Raw genomic sequence first — 19,780 nt, 5'->3', positions numbered from 1 at the left:
ATTGCCACTGTACAGATCTATCTTCAAGGGAGTAGTTTGGCCGGCCGAAGTGGCCGTGCGGTTCTAGGCGCTGCAGTCTGGAACCGCGAGACCGCTACGGTCGCAGGTTGGAATCATGCCTCGGGCATGGATGTGTGTGATGTCCTTAGGTTAGTTAGGTTTAACTAGTTCTAAGTTCTAGGGGACTAATGACCCCAGAAGTTGAGTCCCATAGTGCTCAGAGCCATTTGAACCATTTTTTTGGAGTAGTTTGCAAACCATTCTCTTCTTAATGCGGCCTGCTTCGAATAATTACTGCTGTTAATGTTAATAATTATTACTGTTAATGTAAATAATTATTGGTGTTGATGAAACAGCTTCATCACCAACCAAAACCGCATCATATAGTATGCCGAGTGTTCTCGATTGTAATGCACGCAATGTGATACTTAATTTCAGTTCTGGGGATAATGCTTCATGCATTACAGTATCTTTATTCCTCATCGCATCGTGAACTCTATTTAGAAGGAACGTGAACATTTCTGATGACTTTCTAAGGTAATTAAGAGAACTTCTTGGGCCTTCCATTACAAATTATTTTAGCAAGGATGCTGAGCAACCGAGCTAACGTCTTTTCTTCATCCAGTCACGAATCGAAACACGTTTCTTATTTTTTTCTTATGCAGCGATTCCACGCAAGAAGCTTTAACTCCATCACAGCCCGTGCGACGTGCAGCTGCCAAAACTTTCATTTCAGACACGACTCAAGAACCCACAAAACGACGAAACTGGTTTCGCCGTGTCTACAGTCAAATATGAAACGATTTGCGTGCAATCATTTCACGCAACGAGTGGCGCAACCCAATGTCGTCGTGTAAACTAGGCTTTTAGCGAGGCAGGTCCGCGGCTAGCGGCAGGCGTGGTCATCAGGGCTGGGCCGACCAGAAGCTGCGGCTTCGTCTGTAGTGAACGGGCAGGTAGTGGGAAAGGCTCCAGGTGGTCGGCTCTTCAGGTGCACACTACACTCAGTAGATGGCGCTGGACTAGACAGGAGGTGACTGGCCAGTTTTTCCGTCTTGAGATGCCATATTCAAGTAAGATAACGAGCACTGCACTCGTAAGAAAATCGTACGATATATTTTCCACATTTCTGTTGTCTAGGTTGTGACTTGTGACTAGTAAATTTGTAGAAGTGTGTTTCATTCCCCAACGCTGTTGCTACATGACTCTTCCAGCAGCTGTCCACTTGTCGATCGGCAGGAGTCTACTCTCCTGCACTTCGGTGATTGTTCGCTGTCCTATTATTATTACCGATCCTTCCCACATACGGCTATTGGCTAGACTGGCTGGAGCAACTCTCTAGTGCTAGACTAATAGCGAAAATATCCTCTCTACATCCAGCAGTTATTGATGAGACTGGCTAGAGTTTCTCTGTAGCGTTTGATCAATGGCAACTACCCCTTCCCATCTCGCATGCTTCACAGCCAGAAAAAAAAATCCCGCTGATGTTTGAGTTTTCCTTCAGTAGGAGAAGGTGAATTAGACTACGCCAGTATTTTGGCCATCTTGGGTTGTGATGTCAAAACAGATGTTGATGAAATAAAGAGAGTGCCCTAAATCCTTCCATACCAGCGATATGCTAATTGAATTTTTATAAATAATGGATATATTATTATTATTATGCCCTCTGCAATGCAATGTACTTAGCAGTTGAATTAACAGCGAAAATTATGATCTACCATGTAAATTTGAGTTTCCCATCGACTTTGAATTTCCCGCCATTTCTCCAGGTGCGAGAGGGAGGGGGAGGGTTTAATTAATTGTTCAATCTAATTAATTGCTCAATTAATTTGATATAATTGCACCAGAATCTCTTCTTTTACCTCCCAAACTTCAAAGGCTATGTTCCCAGGTTCGAGTCCTGGTCCAGCACACAGGTATGATCTCCCAGAGGGGAGAACTGAGAAGGTCTAGGGATTTCCCAGAGAGGGGAGGGAGGGGGTGGAGAGACAACCTAATGGGCTGAGGATTCCCAAGAGGGGGAATTAAACAATCAATTTAACTGATTTAGTTGATAACCAAATGCGCCGTTGCCAGGTCTACACCAGCGGGCAGGGAGAGGGAAGAGGGAGGGTCCACCATATTGAATAAATTGAAACTGTCGTCATAGCTCCTTTAGTCATTACTAATCGTCAGCACTAAAACTTACGTGTCTTGCACTGAGGGGTGTTGCTATATGTCTCAAAATAATTAACCTCTGAGAAAGCTCACATGACTGGGAGAATGGTATATCGATAACTGTTAACATATAAATTATTCTAGTGGCAGTATATGTGGTTTTAAGAAATGTAATTTATATCAATTTTGTTTCCGTTATATAGAAATAAATACTCTGAGCTATACAGTTGGTTCATCACTGCTGCTATTGCAAAACTGAGCAAGGTTATAGTCCTTCACGCTAAACTCGATAAATACTGAATGATAAACCTCCTTGTGAACATGTGTGATGTTAGTTAGCGTTACTGCAACTTATGACTACTGATGCATTTGCTTTTACTTAGAATCCAGCGTTTAACACACTCTTGTGGGCGATCAGTTATCACACAACTTTGCTGCAGTGCTTCAGCTGAAGATCTGTTGTCTCGATGAGAAGGAATGTGTTACAGCGAATTACGTTTATGAGTGGCTGAAATCGAAAACATGTATAAAGTGATTTCAGACATTATAGGAAACTTACAGAAAAATGTCGTTTAAATGTTACTGAGCATTACAGTGTAAATAGACTGTTTATGTTTTCTTATTGGCAACGTTACGTGGCGCTCTGTATGAAAATCACTGGTTGTGCTGTGTGCAGTCTGTGGCTAGTTTGCATTGTTGTCTGCCATTGTAGTGTTGGGCAGCTGGATGTGAACAGCGCGTAGCGTTGCGCAGTTGGAGGTGAGCCGCCAGCAGTGGTGGATGTGGGGAGAGAGATGGCGGAGTTTTGAAATTGGTAATACTGGATATCATGAAGTGCTATATATACACTCCTGGAAATGGAAAAAAGAACACATTAACACCGGTGTGTCAGACCCACCATACTTGCTCCGGACACTGCGAGAGGGCTGTACAAGCAATGATCACACGCACGGCACAGCGGACACACCAGGAACCGCGGTGTTGGCCGTCGAATGGCGCTAGCTGCGCAGCATTTGTGCACCGCCGCCGTCAGTGTCAGCCAGTTTGCCGTGGCATACGGAGCTCCATCGCAGTCTTTAACACTGGTAGCATGCCGTGACAGCGTGGACGTGAACCGTATGTGCAGTTGACGGACTTTGAGCGAGGGCGTATAGTGGGCATGCGGGAGGCCGGGTGGACGTACCGCCGAATTGCTCAACACGTGGGGCGTGAGATCTCCACAGTACATCGATGTTGTCGCCAGTGGTCGGTGGAAGGTGCACGTGCCCGTCAACCTGGGACCGGACCGCAGCGACGCACGGATGCACGCCAAGACCGTAGGATCCTACACAGTGCCGTAGGGGACCGCACCGCCACTTCCCAGCAAATTAGGGACGCTGTTGCTCCTGGGGTATCGGCGAAGACCATTCGAAACCGTCTCCATGAAGCTGGGCTACGGTCCCGCACACCGTTAGGCCGTCTTCCGCTCACGCCCCAACATCGTGCAGCCCGCCTCCAGTGGTGTCGCGACAGGCGTGAATGGAGGGACGAATGGAGACGTGTCGTCTTCAGCGATGGAAGTCGCTTCTGCCTTGGTGCCAATGATGGTCGTATGCGTGTTTGGCGCCGTGCAGGTGAGCGCCACAATCAGGACTGCATACGACCGAGGCACACAGGGCCAACACCCGGCATCATGGTGTGGGGAGCGATCTCCTACACTGGCCGTACACCACGGGTCATCGTCGAGGGGACACTGAATAGTGCACAGTACATCCAAACCGTCATCGAACCCATCGTTCTACCATTCCTAGACCGGCAAGGGAACTTGCTGTTCCAACAGGACAATGCACGTCCGCATGTATCCCGTGCCACCCAACGTGCTCTAGAAGGTGTAAGTCAACTACCCTGGCCAGCAATATCTCCGGATCTGTCCCCCATTGAGCATGTTTGGGACTGGATGAAGCGTCGTCTCACGCGGTCTGCACGTCCAGCACGAACGCTGGTCCAACTGAGGCGCCAGGTGGAAATGGCATGGCAAGCCGTTCCACAGGACTACATCCAGCATCTCTACGATCGTCTCCATGGGAGAATAGCAGCCTGCATTGCTGCGAAAGGTGGATATACACTGTACTAGTGCCGACATTGTGCATACTCTGTTGCCTGTGTCTAAGTGCCTGTGGTTCTGTCAGTGTGATCATGTGATGTATCTGACCCCAGGAATGTGTCAATAAAGTTTCCCCTTCCTGGGACAATGAATTCACGGTGTTCTTATTTCAATTTCCAGGAGTGTATTATGAGTATTAAGGTAAACACATTGTTTGTTCTCTATCAAAAACTTTCATTTGCTAACTATGCCTATCAGTAGTTAGTGCCTTCAGTAGTTCGAATCTTTTATTTAGCTGGCAGTAGTGGCGCTCGCTGTATTGCAGTAGTTCGAGTAACGACGATTTTTGGTGAGGTAAGTGATTTGTGATAGTCAGGTCCATTCTTTTGTAGGGATTTTTGAAAGTCAGATTGCGTTGTGCTAAAAATATTGTGTGTCAGTTTAAGCACAATCATGTATAATTGTTCAAAGGGGACGTTTCATATGTCGACCCTTAGCCGAGGATACCTCACTGGAATCTTCTGATTTTTTCCTTGTAGTTTGTGTAATTAGTGTAGCTTTTGTTTATTGCTAGCGCGTAATTATAGAGAGAATTTCCTTTGTAGTTGTAGTTTTTCATTGTTGTACACAGTTGTGGCATGCATGTAGATTTGCACCAAGTATTTCGCAGCTGCACTTGCAATTAACTAGATATTATTTTCAATGCTATGTTAATATGTTTTGTTATTTTGCTCTTCAAATTGTGTTTTTCTGTGTTATCGTGTGAAATATTGTGACAATTATGGCGTGTGAAAAACGTAATACTAGGCTCCAAAGTAAACTGAGGAATGACAGTGAAGACGAAAGCAGTGTGTTAGCGCCACCGTTTAATGAATTAACTAATGTTCAACATAGTAATTTGGTAATTGTGCATAGGGAAATGGAGCGGGCGGCAAACAATGGCGTAGGCAGTGAAACAATTAGTGAACAGGGAAGCATTATCGATCGATCGCTTGGCAACAGCTCGCCTCAGGAATCCGAAATGACAGGACACAATTTTGCAAATACTGTACATTCAGGTTTTGCGTCCTCACCGTTTTCTCAAATAAGTCAAGACACATTTTCTGTTTGTCAAAATGTGAATGTTGCCGGTGCAAAAGCACTGCCGAAAAGCGTAGAGGAACAGATTTCAGACACTAATGCATTGTTATTACACCTAATGCAACAAATGGAACAAGATCAGAGACAAACACAGCAAAAGCTTCAAAAGTTAGATACATTGGAACAACACCAGAGACAAACACAGCAACAGTTAGACACAATGGAACAAAGTCTTAAAACGTTAGACACAATGGAACAAAATCTTCAAAAGTTAGACACAATGGAACAAAATCTCCAAAAGTTAGACGCCACGCTTGAACAAACACGTGAAGATTTAACTACTGAGTTACATAACATCGAATCGAAATGTCAAAAAGTCTGCAATGACGTAAAAACACAAACTTGTGAGCATTTCCATCCTATTTTTTCGCGTCATGAAAATGCAATACAGAATCACGAAGCAGCCATAAAAGAACTGCAAACTATTGTTCATGAAAATCACGACATCTTGCAAGCTAAAATTGACTCAGTTGCATCTACCGATTCGGTTACGCAACTTGCAAAAACTCAAGAAAACTTAAAGGACACAGTAGATACGATTTCAACACAACAGGACACTCTGAAACTTGGTTCAGAAAAACACACTGAGGAAATAAGTACACTATCAGAGAAAGTAGCAGAACTTTCGGATCAGTTCACCAACTTATCTGCAAAGGTAGCTGATGATCTGAATGACACAACACCTGTAGCCATCACTGACACAGAAGAGTATGAACAAATTAAGAAATTCAAAGAAAATCAGAATCAAATTAATACGCAATACAAAAGAGAAATCCGGGAAGTACAAGATCAGTTGGCACAAGTAACACAAAAATTTCATATTTCAGAGGACACTCGCGCTCAAATACGGGAAGAGGAAATTAGAAATACGGAAAAGCCACAAAATAATAACACAGGGCATTTCGGAAATTATGAAAGAAATTGGCAAGGTGCACCGAATTTTGAGATGGAACCGCCGACACGACGTAACAATGACCGATATGCTACTCGCCGACATGATGATTTTGACTATAAGCTGTTCATTACTACACGTAAATTCAAAACGTTTAAGAATTCTGCCAACGACATTCATCCACAAGCGTGGCTCCATCAATTCTCTCACTGTTTTCCTCCCAACTGGTCATTGGAGCACAGGTTAGAATTTATGTGTGGCTACTTGGAGAATGAACCAGCTGTAAGAATGCGATCGGTCATTCACGATTGTCACAGTGAAGGGGATTTTTATCATGCCTTCCTCTCAGCATATTGGTCTCAAGCTACACAAGACCGAGTAACACATAGCATCATAATGATGAAACATTTAGAACAATCTGAATTTTCCAGTCTTGTGAAATATTTTGAAGACATGTTGCACAAGAATCAGTACCTGTCAAACCCATACAGCCCCTCAGAACTCATCCGCATTTGCTTAATCAAACTGCCTGAACATTTACGACATATTATTTTAGCAGGACGTTGCAAGGACGACATTGAAGCTTTTCAGGGACTGTTACAAGAACTGGAAATTGACACTGACAATCGCGGAACGCGAAAACAGGAGCACAACAATTACAGATCACATCTGTCACAATTCCGCGATGACAGAATTAATACACGACAAGGCTATTCTTTCAACGTAAATCGTGACCATAACAGACAACACCCGTATGACAACCGTTGGCAGAGTAGTAATAATTACAGGGAAAGATCACCTCTCCGTGGTAATGACTATCACAGAGACAATCAGAGAAACAGGCAATATGGGAACCAAAATAATTATTATCAAGGGAGACAGAATAACTTCAGATGCAACGGTCCAGCGCGCAGTTACGATTCAGGGGGAATTTCTCCACCACGTGACCGACAAGAAAGAAACTATGGAATCTACCGACATGACGACAGACGATATAATCGTAACGACAGACCTGAATTGCATCAGAACTGGCGGGATTCGAACAGAGCAGGGCCCTCTCGACAAGGTGAATTTGTAGAAGTTAGGTCTCCAAATCCCAATAACGACGCGCGCCAACAAAGACACAACAAAGACACAATAGGCAATGACTCATACCGCTGGCAGCCACAAAACGTATTTATGAAACTGACGACGCAGCTGCCGTAGCTAGTAATTACGTAAAAATGGAAGACATTAGGGACCTCTTACTCCAGGAACACGACGTAAAACATAACAACATTGCATATCCTGTGATTCACATTACTGTAAATGACGTAAAATTTACGGCAGTACTTGACTCTGGCAGTCCCATTTCAGTAATTAGTGAAACAGCTTTTAGCAAATGCAACAAATCGAACGATTGCCCCACACTTCCGTTACGTAAGATTAAATTACAAGGCGCAATCTTTGGAAAAAGTGTAGATGTACGCCAACAAACCAATTTAGAATTCTTTTGCCAAAGCCACAACTTCTCTATGAGCTTTCTTATTGTTCCATTATTGTCGACGGAAATTATATTGGGAGTAGACTTTTTGAATGAATACAAAGCAATCTTAAACTTTCACGATGCTGAAATAGGTTTAGGGAAGGAAGGTAAGTCAATAGCTTTGAAATTTGAAGATTGGCTCTCAAACCATGACGAGGAAATTAATCGGCTTTACCTTCTGTTAGACAACAGTTCGGAATTTTCTACGGAACTAGACACTAACAATCACTCTGCAAGTACTGGCAGGGATGATATCGATGGCATATTTGAAATTAATGAGTTAATTCAGAATAAAATTCAAACAATTGAGAACTGTAATGACACTGATAGGCAGGACCTTTTTGAGATTTTGCAAGCACATTCCACAGTTTTTACTCACAAAACAGGAACAATCAAGGTATTTCAATACCAATTTCGTGTTCGTGAGCATACTAAATTTTGTGTTAGACCATACGTAATTCCAGCACATTATAGGGACCGTGTTAGAACAGAAATACAATCTATGCTTGACGAGGGCATTATTGAGCCTGCAGTAAGCTCATACAACAATCCATTACATGTTGTTGAGAAGAAAAATGGATCGATCAGGCTTGTATTAGATTCGAGACAAATCAATACTATCATTATTCCTGAAACAGACAGGCCGCAAATGTTGGAAGAACTTCTTCAAAATTTTAATGGTGTAAAAGTGTTGTCTTCCATTGATCTCAGATCCAGCTTTTATCAGATCGAACTTCATTCAGAATGTAGAAAATACACAGCTTTCCTTTGTTTCGGCGTTTGTTATCAGTTTCGGAAACTTCCTTTTGGTTTGAACATTTCTTCAGCAGCATTCATTCGCGGGCTAAATTCCATATTACCTGAGTTCTTAAATCGTCACATCACCTTATATGTGGACGATATTCTAATAGCAGAAGCTTCATGGGAACAACATAATCGCATTCTCAACAGTCTGTTACGTATTTTTGCAGAATCTGTAATTACAGTTAACTTGGAAAAGTCTGAATTCGGTAGGTCAAAGGTGAGGTTTTTGGGACATATTATTTCTTCTGAAGGTATTCAGCCGGATCCTGAAAAATTAGAAGCAATCAGAGCCATTCCAGTTCCATCCACAAAAAAACAAGTCCGCAGTTTTCTAGGTCTCGTAAATTTTTACCGTCGTTTTCTGAATATGCAAATTCTTGTTACACCAAAACTTTGTTCTCTCACCGAAAAAAATACTATTTGGAACTGGGACGAACAAGCACAGTTGGAATTCAATTCCTTGAAAGAATCGCTACTTAACGCGCCAATACTAGCTCATCCAGATCTGTCACAAGATTTCTGCCTTAGCACGGATTCTTCTAAAGTCGGTCTTGGTGCCCATTTATTTCAAGAAGCCATAGAAAATGACACTACCATTCAGAAAACCATTGCTTTTGCTAGCCGAGTGCTAACAAAATCTGAAAAAAATCATTCCGTTACTGAATTAGAAGCTTTAGCTATCGTTTGGGCATTTAACAAATTCCGTTTCTTTCTTTCTGGTAAGCACGTAAAAGTATACAGTGATCATCGTGCATTACAATTTCTTATGTCTTCAAAATTAAATCATGACAGGTTAAAACGTTGGGCATTGTTTCTGCAAGAATTCCACTTCACAATAGTCTACATTCCCGGCAAGGAGAACATTGTTGCGGACGCACTGTCACGCGCACTGGCTGGGCTTGAGAAAAGTAACACAGAAGGCAACCTCGAGAAAAATTTCAGTATTCTTTACATTCAGAAAGTCGCCTTTGAAAACTTCATCACCACATCTTTAAAGGACATTGCTCATGAACAAGACAAAGATCCGATTTGGAAAGACATCAAGAGCAAATGGCATGAAAAGACACACACACAGATTCGGCATTATTATCTGGTTAGAAACAACATACTGTTCAAACGTTGCACTGTTGATGACAAGCTATGGGTACTTTGCATTCCTGACGATTTTGTTAATAAGCTCATTTGGTACATTCATTTCAGCTACGCACATTTTGGTCCACGAAAATGTTATCATATTCTTCGAACGACTTGTTATTTTAACAGTATGGAAAAGAGAATTCGAAGAGTCTTGTCTATTTGTAAACTTTGTCAAAAGGCGAAATCATCTACTGTCTCACATCGTGCTCCGTTGTTTCCTATTATTCCTTCTAAATTAAAAGAATTTGCTGCTGTTGATCTCTTGGCACCGCTTGTCAGAACATCTAATGGATTTTCGTACGTTCTAGTCGCTGTTGAACTTACTTCAAAATTTGTTTCTGTCACCCCATTACGTAAAGCCACTGGACGGTCTGTATCCAACGCCTTTGTTAAAAATTTCTTACGAGAAGTTGGACATGTTAGTAAAGCCATTTCAGATATCGGACCGCAATTCAGATCTGCTGTTTGGTCACGCATGCTTCGGAATCATAAAATCAAACCTGTTTTTATTTCATTGTACTCACCACATTGTAACCCGTCTGAACGGATTATGAAAGAAATCAATAAGCTTTGCAGACTTTATTGTCACAGAAAGCATCAGCATTGGGACAGATATTTACACTTATTTCAAAATGTGCTGAATGAAATGCCGCATGATTCCACTGCTTTACCACCTACTCTTGTACTAAAGAATGAAGAACCACCGAACAGAATCAGAGAGCTTGTACCTTTCCCAAATACACGTAAACTTCGACACAAAGACATAATTGATTTGGCTATTATAAATATAAAATCTGCAGCAGACAAAAGGAGAAAACTACACGGTAAAGCAAATCCAAAGAAATTATCTATTGGTCAGAAAGTTCTCATTAAAGCTCATTCATTGTCACATAAGAAGAAACACTTGAGACACAAATTCTTTCTAGTTTACAATGGACCTTACAGAATCCGACGTATACCACATGATAATTGCGTTGAAGTTGAAACTCTGCGTACTAGGAAGAGTAAAGGTTTACACCACATTTCACATGTAAAACCGTTTATTGAAAGATAATCTGCTTTTTAACTTTGTCTTTGCCATACAAGTTTTCACTTTACATTGCTAGTAGGCTTTGTCAGACTTAGAATGTGTTAATATGCAACAATGTTTGAAGTTAAATATCCAGTCAAGAACCAAGAGAACTTATTTCAACAGAAATTATGAATGCATTGTTATAGTGAACAGAGACACAATGTTGTTATTTGTACATTCTTGCTTGTTAGTTGCACAATTACGTAACGACTATAAGGATCACATACTTAGAACATTTACCAGTACTGCTAATGAGATTTTAATGCAACATTTTGGTTTACTTGAAAATACATTCTGGATTTAAAGTACTTTCTGTGAAATACCAGATGACACAGTGGTTAGTTTATGTGACAGTTACACGATTTTATCACTTCACTACTAATGAGTGACAATTTACAATGTTACTTTTGCGGTGTATCTGTTTTATATCTGCACAGTTTTTCTGAATTATTCTGGAAAGTAAAACATGTTTTAGTAGTAACTTTTGTGGTATAGCTACAATGAGACAGCCTTTTCCGTAGCACAACAATACGTTACAGCACAGTACTTTCTTCATCATGGCAATAAGCGTAATAACTAAGATATCTATATGCAAAGCATTTCACTTTTGTTTATCATGAGGTAAGTACATTGACTTCTGCAGAACTTAGCTTTCGGAGGACGATAACTACGACACTTCCACAGAGATAATCTTACAACAAGACGCACAGTTTAGCGCTACAGTACATGTATTTGAGTGATTCATTTTGTACTTAAATCATTTATTTTTAAAGATATTTGAAGTACAATGATACAAAGGTTTTCCGTGATACATTCCATTCCATTGCTGTAATCTGTAACACCTGAGGGTATAATTAAATCCTCAGGGGGGTACACGCCTACTTTGTGTATCATGTGTTTGGCAAGCACAAGGAGCCCTAGCTAATATGGTATTTGCTTATACAACTTTACACATCGGTACCATATTTCCCTAATACATAAATTACACAGCTATCTGATCATTTAACTGAGAGACAAACATTTTTTTTACTACATCAGTGACAGATGTTTACGTAATTACACCATTGTATAACTTCACACTTACAAAATTGTATTTTGTCGGTACTTTGTGAACTGTTCATATTTTTTCAGACACATTGTGATATTATGAGAACTTTGAATGATATATTTGGTATGGGATCACGATTTTTAAAGTACGTTTGAGGCAGATGACACTTTTAACATGAGCAGAGAATTTTTTTTTTAATTATTAGAGGAAGCTACGACGAATTTGAGAGTTGACTGAGGTGTTATGATGTTATTATTACGATGACTATGTGTATTATGCTGTTGCAGTATGTTTATGATCAATAAGCTGATGCTATATGAGTTATTTGAGTATGCTACGTATCTGTTATGATGAAATACTGAAAAAGTGTCGACGAATAAGGTAAGGAATAATGAGTAGTGGTTAGGGACTCTGGTTTGTGAAAAAGGTTGTTGGAAACCAAGAATCGTATTTTAAGAGTTTTGAAATGTGTACATGTGTGAATGTATCACAATGCCACTGAAAATTTTTTGGACACTGTTATATTCATAGGATTTTGTTTCTACACATTTGCAATGCAAATTCTCGACCTGTGAAATTTTTTATATGAGACAGCCACAGTAGCGGAAACTGCTGTCGTAAATATTTCCGTAAGAAAGTTAAGTGACCACCTGCACGTAATGCGTCGTGGGCACCCAGCTGTGTCAGACGCCTGGAGAAAATGCCATTAGTGTGTGCCTTTTCAGAGGCACAGGTAGAAAAAAAAGGGAGGCCATTATCCTCGCTATTGACATTCCTTTGTAGAAAGCATCGCAAATAAGACACGCTCAAACTTGAAAACATATGATTATACTGTGGAGCTCTTAATTTATGATGTTTACTAAAATGCCTAATGAAATGATGAGAAACATTTCACATCTATTGCCTTGCTAGTTGAAAGATTGTTTACTGCATTATGAAATGCCATATGGCTAGTGAATGATGTTTCACGCCATGCTTTGCCTATTGTGTTTAATATCTAGTTTCTAGCTGCACTGCAGCATTGGTTAAAATAAAATTTTATAGATGTACTAATATAAACATTTTCTGTCTACAGATCGAGTAAATAATAATTTTTTCAAAAAAATGAGGGAGCACAAAAAGACATGTACCTTCACAGGAACTGCATTCATAATTTTCTTTTCAAGTACTTGGTAATTTATTTTGTAGAATAAGTTGTGGTGCACCACATTAATGACATAGATATTAAGATGTGAATATACATTTCCCTTGTCTGCATTGTTGTCTTTAGTGTAATATTTTTTTTGCTTGAGCTATGTCATGTTTAGATATAAGTTATTTCATTTGCTGCTGCTGTTTTCCAGGCATAGTGTTACTGAATTTGACTTGGTGTTACTCTGCTAAGCCAGTTTACTACCGATTTATTTTTCTTGTTTGCTGCTCATTGCCTTACATTAGTTGTAATATTGTTGCTTACTTTGCCAATTTGTATTTTTTTGTCATTGATGTTTGTGTTAATTGTTTTGTGCTGCTGCATTGCCTCGTCCCTTAGTCTAGCATCTGAGCTCAGTAGATTTAAGTTAGCTTAAGATGGGCTAGGCTATATGTGAGAACGAGCTGTGATAAATTGGAAGAAATGCATTGAGAAGTTATATGAAAACGATTTGGGCCAAAATGAGTATTGTACAATGAGCCATAATTATTTTGAAAGAAATATGGTTAGAATACAGAAAAGAGGTATAGATAGGAATTTTTTGGAATAATGATGAACGAAGGGAGATCTCCAAGAACAAGAAAGGTTTTGTTCGCAAAATACTGCAGTACCAACTGCTACACTGAAAACGAACCCTGTCCTGTATTTTTTGTTATTACACTATGTGAATTTGTGTTTTTCCTGTCTTAATGTGTTTAGATAATAAGAGTTATGTTGTAGAATTTTTCTGATAATATGTTATTTACTTTGTAAAGATGTTTAGACATTATTTATTCTGTTTTGTTTTGTTGCTCATGTGTGAAGTTGATGTTTCAAAAGTTATTCTGATCTTTTATGTATGTACTTATGTCATAATTCTTGTAACACTGATGTACATGTTTATTTCTATTTTTTGTAGAGCCTGTTTTACTACAAATCTTATCTGTATTGTTATGTTCTTTAATGATGTATTTTGTACCTTTGTTATTGTATTCTTATGTTATAAAATTGTAATTGACACCAGTTCAACAAATTAAGTAACTTGTAAGTTACATTTCACTGCACACGTTTCTGTTGGTCATAGTATATGGACAATATGTGAGAAATAGGGACTGATAGTGTTTGCACGTGTGTTAATAATTCAGCAAGGGACTGGATAACAGCATTGCTGGTTCTAAGGACATTTCAAACAAATTTTTGTGAGTGGACAAATGGTGGGTTATGGACTTGCTATATTATCCGCAAGACTCTTCAATGGTGATTGTGCACCTGCACAGTCACAACAGATGGCTGCTGGCCATTTGTACAAGGACTACAGTGGGTCTACGCCTTTGCTGACTCACCAGTACCATTATTTCTACAAGGACTGCAGTGGGTCTGCACCTCTGGTGGCCCACCAGTACCGTAATCTCTACCAGGACTGCAGTGGGTCTGCTCTGCGATGACCTACCTACCAATATTCTTCAAAACGTCGACTGACTTTGCTGTGGGTTTGCTCTGTTGTGGACCAATACCTGTCTGCATGTCAAGAGTCAGCACTGTCTTTCCGTTGGAAGGACAACGCTACTTCTTCAAGATTGCATGGAAATCCACTACTTCCATGTGCATTTTCTTTTACTGCTCAGACTTTGAGAAAAACACTGCAATGTAACTGTGATGAATGATCAGGACTGTCTTTATGGACTGTGAGAAAATTTTAGCTTTTGACCAACATTGTATCAATAAGTGTGTGCCTTTGATTTCTTTGTTATTGTAATTATGAAAATTTTTATCAAATCATTATTGGCCACTGCCCAAAACAATTTGTAAAATTTTTTTGTGGGGAGCATGGGGGCTATGTAAATAGGCTGTTTATGTTTTCTTATTGGCAACGTTACGTAGCGCTCTGTATGAAAATCACTGGCTGTGCTGTGTGCAGTCTGTGGCTAGTTTGCATTGTTGTCTGCCATTGTAGTGTTGGGCAGCTGGATGTGAACAGCGCGTAGCGTTGCGCAGTTGGAGGTGAGCCGCCAGCAGTGGTGGATGTGGGGAGAGAGATGGCGGAGTTTTGTAATTTGTCATGAACTGCTATATATATTATGACTATTAAGGTAAATACATTGTTTGTTCCTTATCAAAATCTTTCATTTGCTAACTATGCCTATCAGTAGTTAGTGCCTTCAGTAGTTTGAATCTTTTATTTAGCTGGCAGTAGTGGCGCTCGCTGTATTGCAGTAGTTCGAGTAACGACGATTTTTGGTGAGGTAAGTGATTTGTGAAAGGTATAGGTTAATGTTAGTCAGGGCCATTCTTTTGTAGGGATTTTTGAAAGTCAGATTGCGTTGCGCTAAAAATATTGTGTGTCAGTTTAAGCACAATCATGTATAATTGTTCAAAGGGGACGTTTCAACAGGTTTCCTACCCAACTTGTAATGTTGTATACTCATAAGATAAAAATACGACGCACCAAGAAGGAGTTATCCGAAGGGGACGGAAATCAGTAGATGTAACGTACCTGTACAGATACACAAATGATTACCATCCCATAAAATTGAATAGTTTATTCCAGAGAAAGAGGTCCATTAATTGAGCAAGCTTGGCATTGACTGACAGAGTTGTAGGATGTCCTCCTGAGGCATATTTGCCAAATTCTGTCCAACAGGCTCGTCAAAATCCCAAGAAGTTTGGTGGGCCCTGCCCATAATGCTCCGAACGTTCTCAACTGCGGAGAGATTCTGCGATCTTGATGGCCAAGGTAGGGTTTGAAAAGCACGATGGCAAGCGGTAGAAAATGTGGTCGTGTGCGGACGGACATTATCTTGCTGAAATGTAAGCCTTGGATGGCTTGCCACGAAGGCCAACAAAAAGGGCTGTTGAATATCGACGAAGAAACGTTGTGCTGTAAGGGAGCCGTGGATGACACCAAAGGGGTCCTGCTGTGATATAAGATGACACCCCAGACCATCACTCCTGGTTACAGGGCCGTACAGTGGGTGTCAGTCGCCGAGCGGGATTAGCCGAGCGGTCTTAGGCGCTGCAGTGATGGACTGTGCGGCTGGTCCCGGCCGAGGTTCGAGTCCTCCCTCGGGCTTGGGTGTGTGTGTTTGTACTTAGGATAATTTAGGTTAAGTAGTGCGTAAGCTTAGGGACTGATGATCTTAGATCATACACACATTTGGACCTTTTTTTGGTGATAGTCAGCCTGGTATCCCGCCATTGTCTGGGGCGACTCCAAACACGTCTTTGCTGGTCATCGGGGCTAAAATGAAACTTGACTCATCACTCAAGTCAATTCTCTTCCAGTCAATCTGATTCCAGTCCCCGATGACCAATGAAGACGAGTCTGCAGATTGTAGCGCCTGCGTCTCCTTGACACGACTCGGCGGTGATGGTTGTCCCAGTCGGTATGACGTGGAACGGCGTCCGTCGCTCACGACAACGCCACCCTGTGACTAGTAGAAAAACACAAATTCCTCGCGTGGTTTTCTTTTCTTGTGAGTCCGCGGCAGACTTTTCAGCTAGCGCAAACTGGCTAACTGTAGTTCTTCTTTTTATTATGCCCGGTTAGATAATGGTTGTTGAATATTAATAATATAAAGTCCTGAATCTTCAATCCATCACCCAAGTCGTTGCCACATTATGGAATTGAGAGGATGTTAGGTTGAAAAATTGTTATTCCGTCGTCAAGACGTCGTTGCGTCGCGTGTTCAATAACTACACGACGCAGTTCCAGAGATAAGATATACTTCAACAAAGTTCGTAATGCATCGTAATGTTGGGACAAATCGATGACTGTTCACTGTCAAATAATCATGAATTCACTTCAAAATATCCTATTAGTCAATTAATTTTCACTAATACACCTGATAATGTCTATTCGGTTATGTAGGCGACACGAAAATTAAAGTTTGAATCCAGTTTTGTTGTTCCTTGTAATTAATTGTCCCTACACTGAGCACGCACACCGCTTTGTCACTCAGGGGATTGCTTCCGTTTGCATCAGTAATCCTGTCGTTGACGACAACTTCTGACAACTCGTCGCAATTGTACGTTCTTCTGTTGTCGTTTGTATGTTACCTACTCGAGACTAATAATTGTTTTTCTGCCGGCGATCTTTTTTTTTTTTTTTTTCAAAGTCCTTCAATGTTGGTGCTTATTCAGTATCACTAAGGCTAAGTCCCATCGCAAATCTCACACGATTTAATTTCGTCGCGAATCCCCGTATCCCGTTATCTTGCTAACGGTAAAGATGACTTTGCTTTGAGTATGACTTCTGAATAATGCTTCAGTCTACATCGCAAAACTTTCAAACTTCCGATTAGCTTAAAACAATCTAGTAGCGCTTACGCTACGATCGCAACAGTACTAGAGAGCGACTAGATAGCAATTGAAGCTAACATTTCCATGTCCGAGACTCCGAGCTACATTATAGCCACATCGAACTTCTTTTTCGATGCGTCTCAACTCACTTCTACGGTAAATGTTATCTTTGGCCAATTCACCATCTGGACTTTAACCTTCGTTATTAATTATTTTGCAGTTCTTTCTTTGATGTTTTTGTTGCGTATCCTATCATATTCTTTCATTCAGTCTCTATTTCATGACAAATATTGTTATTCACTTGTCGATCAAATTATCACAAGTGTAAATTTTGTCGTCAGTAGCTGACATCACTGTCAGGATGACTAATTTTCCTACTTCTTTTACAACAAAGGGCTGTTTGTATAGGGTTTCTGTATTTGGAGTGTTACAAGATGCCCTGGACAGCGGTGGGATACCAGCCTGACTGTCACACAACTTTATCTTGAGATTTGGTGTATTTTATTTGCCTCGATTTATTATTAAGTCATTGTATATTCTGTGGAATTTTTTGTTGGTTATGTTTTTCATGTGGCAAATTATTTGTGTTTTGAATTCTTTGGTCCGTGTTTTGTCTTAAATTTGTCTTGCGTTCTGCGTATGATGATTCCATCAGTGGAACAGCCATTAAATTATGCTGAAATATTAAAAGAGGTGGCCATAAGTAAACCCTGCTGGTCTGCAAGAGGCCTATATTGACTGTTTCATCCAAAACCACAGTTAAATAAAGAGTGTAGATGTAAGATGTTAACTTATGGTAAAATTTGGTTATGGAATTCCTGGTGCAGGTATTTTTGGAATATTTCTTTGATGTAACCTTGTGTATGTAAAAAATGTTTGAAACGCTCTTCCATGGCAAGGCCACCCCTCCTCATTTTTTCTCGGGAGGCGCAAGGCGATGAAACGTCTTTATGTGAGTCATTCCATTAGTTCTGCTGAGCTGATCTGGGCTTTCCGATACTTCTTACCACCTCTGATTGTCGGCCCATCTGTGCTCTTGATTTGGAGAGAGAGATGAACAGCAGAGTGTTCCATTGGACACCCACAGTGGCATTTTATAGCTCGATTTCTCAGTTTCTATTTTATGTACACACACTTACAGGTCTGTTAAGTTTATATATACTCCTAAAACCACGTTTATTGTGTATACATACTATATATTTCTGTGTACCATGCTATATTTGTGAGTTCCATTTCCTCCTCCACATGTTTCATCTGCTAGAGAGAGAGAGTGAGTGTGTGTGATGATTCCATATACAAAGTTTCATGGGCAGCGGTTCTTTGAAAGGCAGTGGCAGTTTAGCCAGATTTTGCGTAGAGTTTAAGTAAGGATATGCTGGGTCAAAGAGACTGGTCAGCAGCTGTTGTGTGGGTTGGTACAGGTAGCTTGGACGTATTATCTCTGAATGTTTCTGCTCTTACCTGTCTCCTCTTCCCCTTCTATAGACGGTCTGACTGAGGAGTGTGGCGAGAAAGTTAGTACTCACAATTTGGAAGACCGATGTTCCCCAAAATTAAGATCAATGGCTCCTTTGAAAAGCCACTGCTAATTTTCTTTCCTATCTGTGTCACATGCAAGTTCATGCTCCGTCTGCAACGCCCTCGTCATCAAAACACGTCAATGCTCATATTTCTTCCTCTTATCCAGATCATAACTTCGCACGGGCACGCTAGGTTAACTGCGCTGCAGTGGAGTGAGTTATTATGTAAGTAATGGTTTGAAGTCTAGAGGGTAAACAGAACCGCCAGTGGATGCGTATATAGGATAGGACGAACAATAATAGTGAGGGTAGCTTCTTTACGTTCCAAAGCTATGGTTCTCGACATGTAAAATTTATAAATCATTCAAAATGCTAAGTATTCCTTTTAATGGACGGTGTTTCCTGTGGAAGAGCGGGCCAAGAAATTGTTGATGCGATTAATAAAACGAATGCACTCACAATGTGAACTACGTGGATCCCTTACACTTTTCCACCGACTTGCAGAATGCAGAGAGAATGTGGCGGCACGTCAGAGGCGCGGCAAGAGAACACAAAGTTTTGTTTGTTACCTGGGTAAGTGCACAATTTGCCTAAGGGACAGGTCGCATCACTTTCTCGGCTAGGCGGGAAAACTCCAATGGAGTATTTCCTTTGTAGAAGCGCTTTTACTTCCACGTTGGAGTATTATTTTATTTGTAGTACTTCTGCTCACAAATCTGTGTCTGCATTTTTATTCCGCGTTTTTGAGGATCATGTTTCTACATTCCAGATATGTCGAAGCTGAGCTGTGCATCGTACTGTTCTTTTTATTTGTTGATGCTACAGCTTTACCGACAAATTCCATTCACCCAGCATATTTTATGATGTCCTTTATTGTAATGCATATGTTCCGACATGGATTTTTTGCTTTGTTTTCAAAGCCCACAACATTG

This window comes from Schistocerca serialis, chromosome 1, assembly GCF_023864345.2.
Source record: "Schistocerca serialis cubense isolate TAMUIC-IGC-003099 chromosome 1, iqSchSeri2.2, whole genome shotgun sequence".
NCBI classification, from domain to species: domain Eukaryota; kingdom Metazoa; phylum Arthropoda; class Insecta; order Orthoptera; family Acrididae; genus Schistocerca; species Schistocerca serialis.
The sequence above is the reverse complement of the archived record's forward strand: the minus strand, read 5'-3'. Positions refer to the sequence as shown.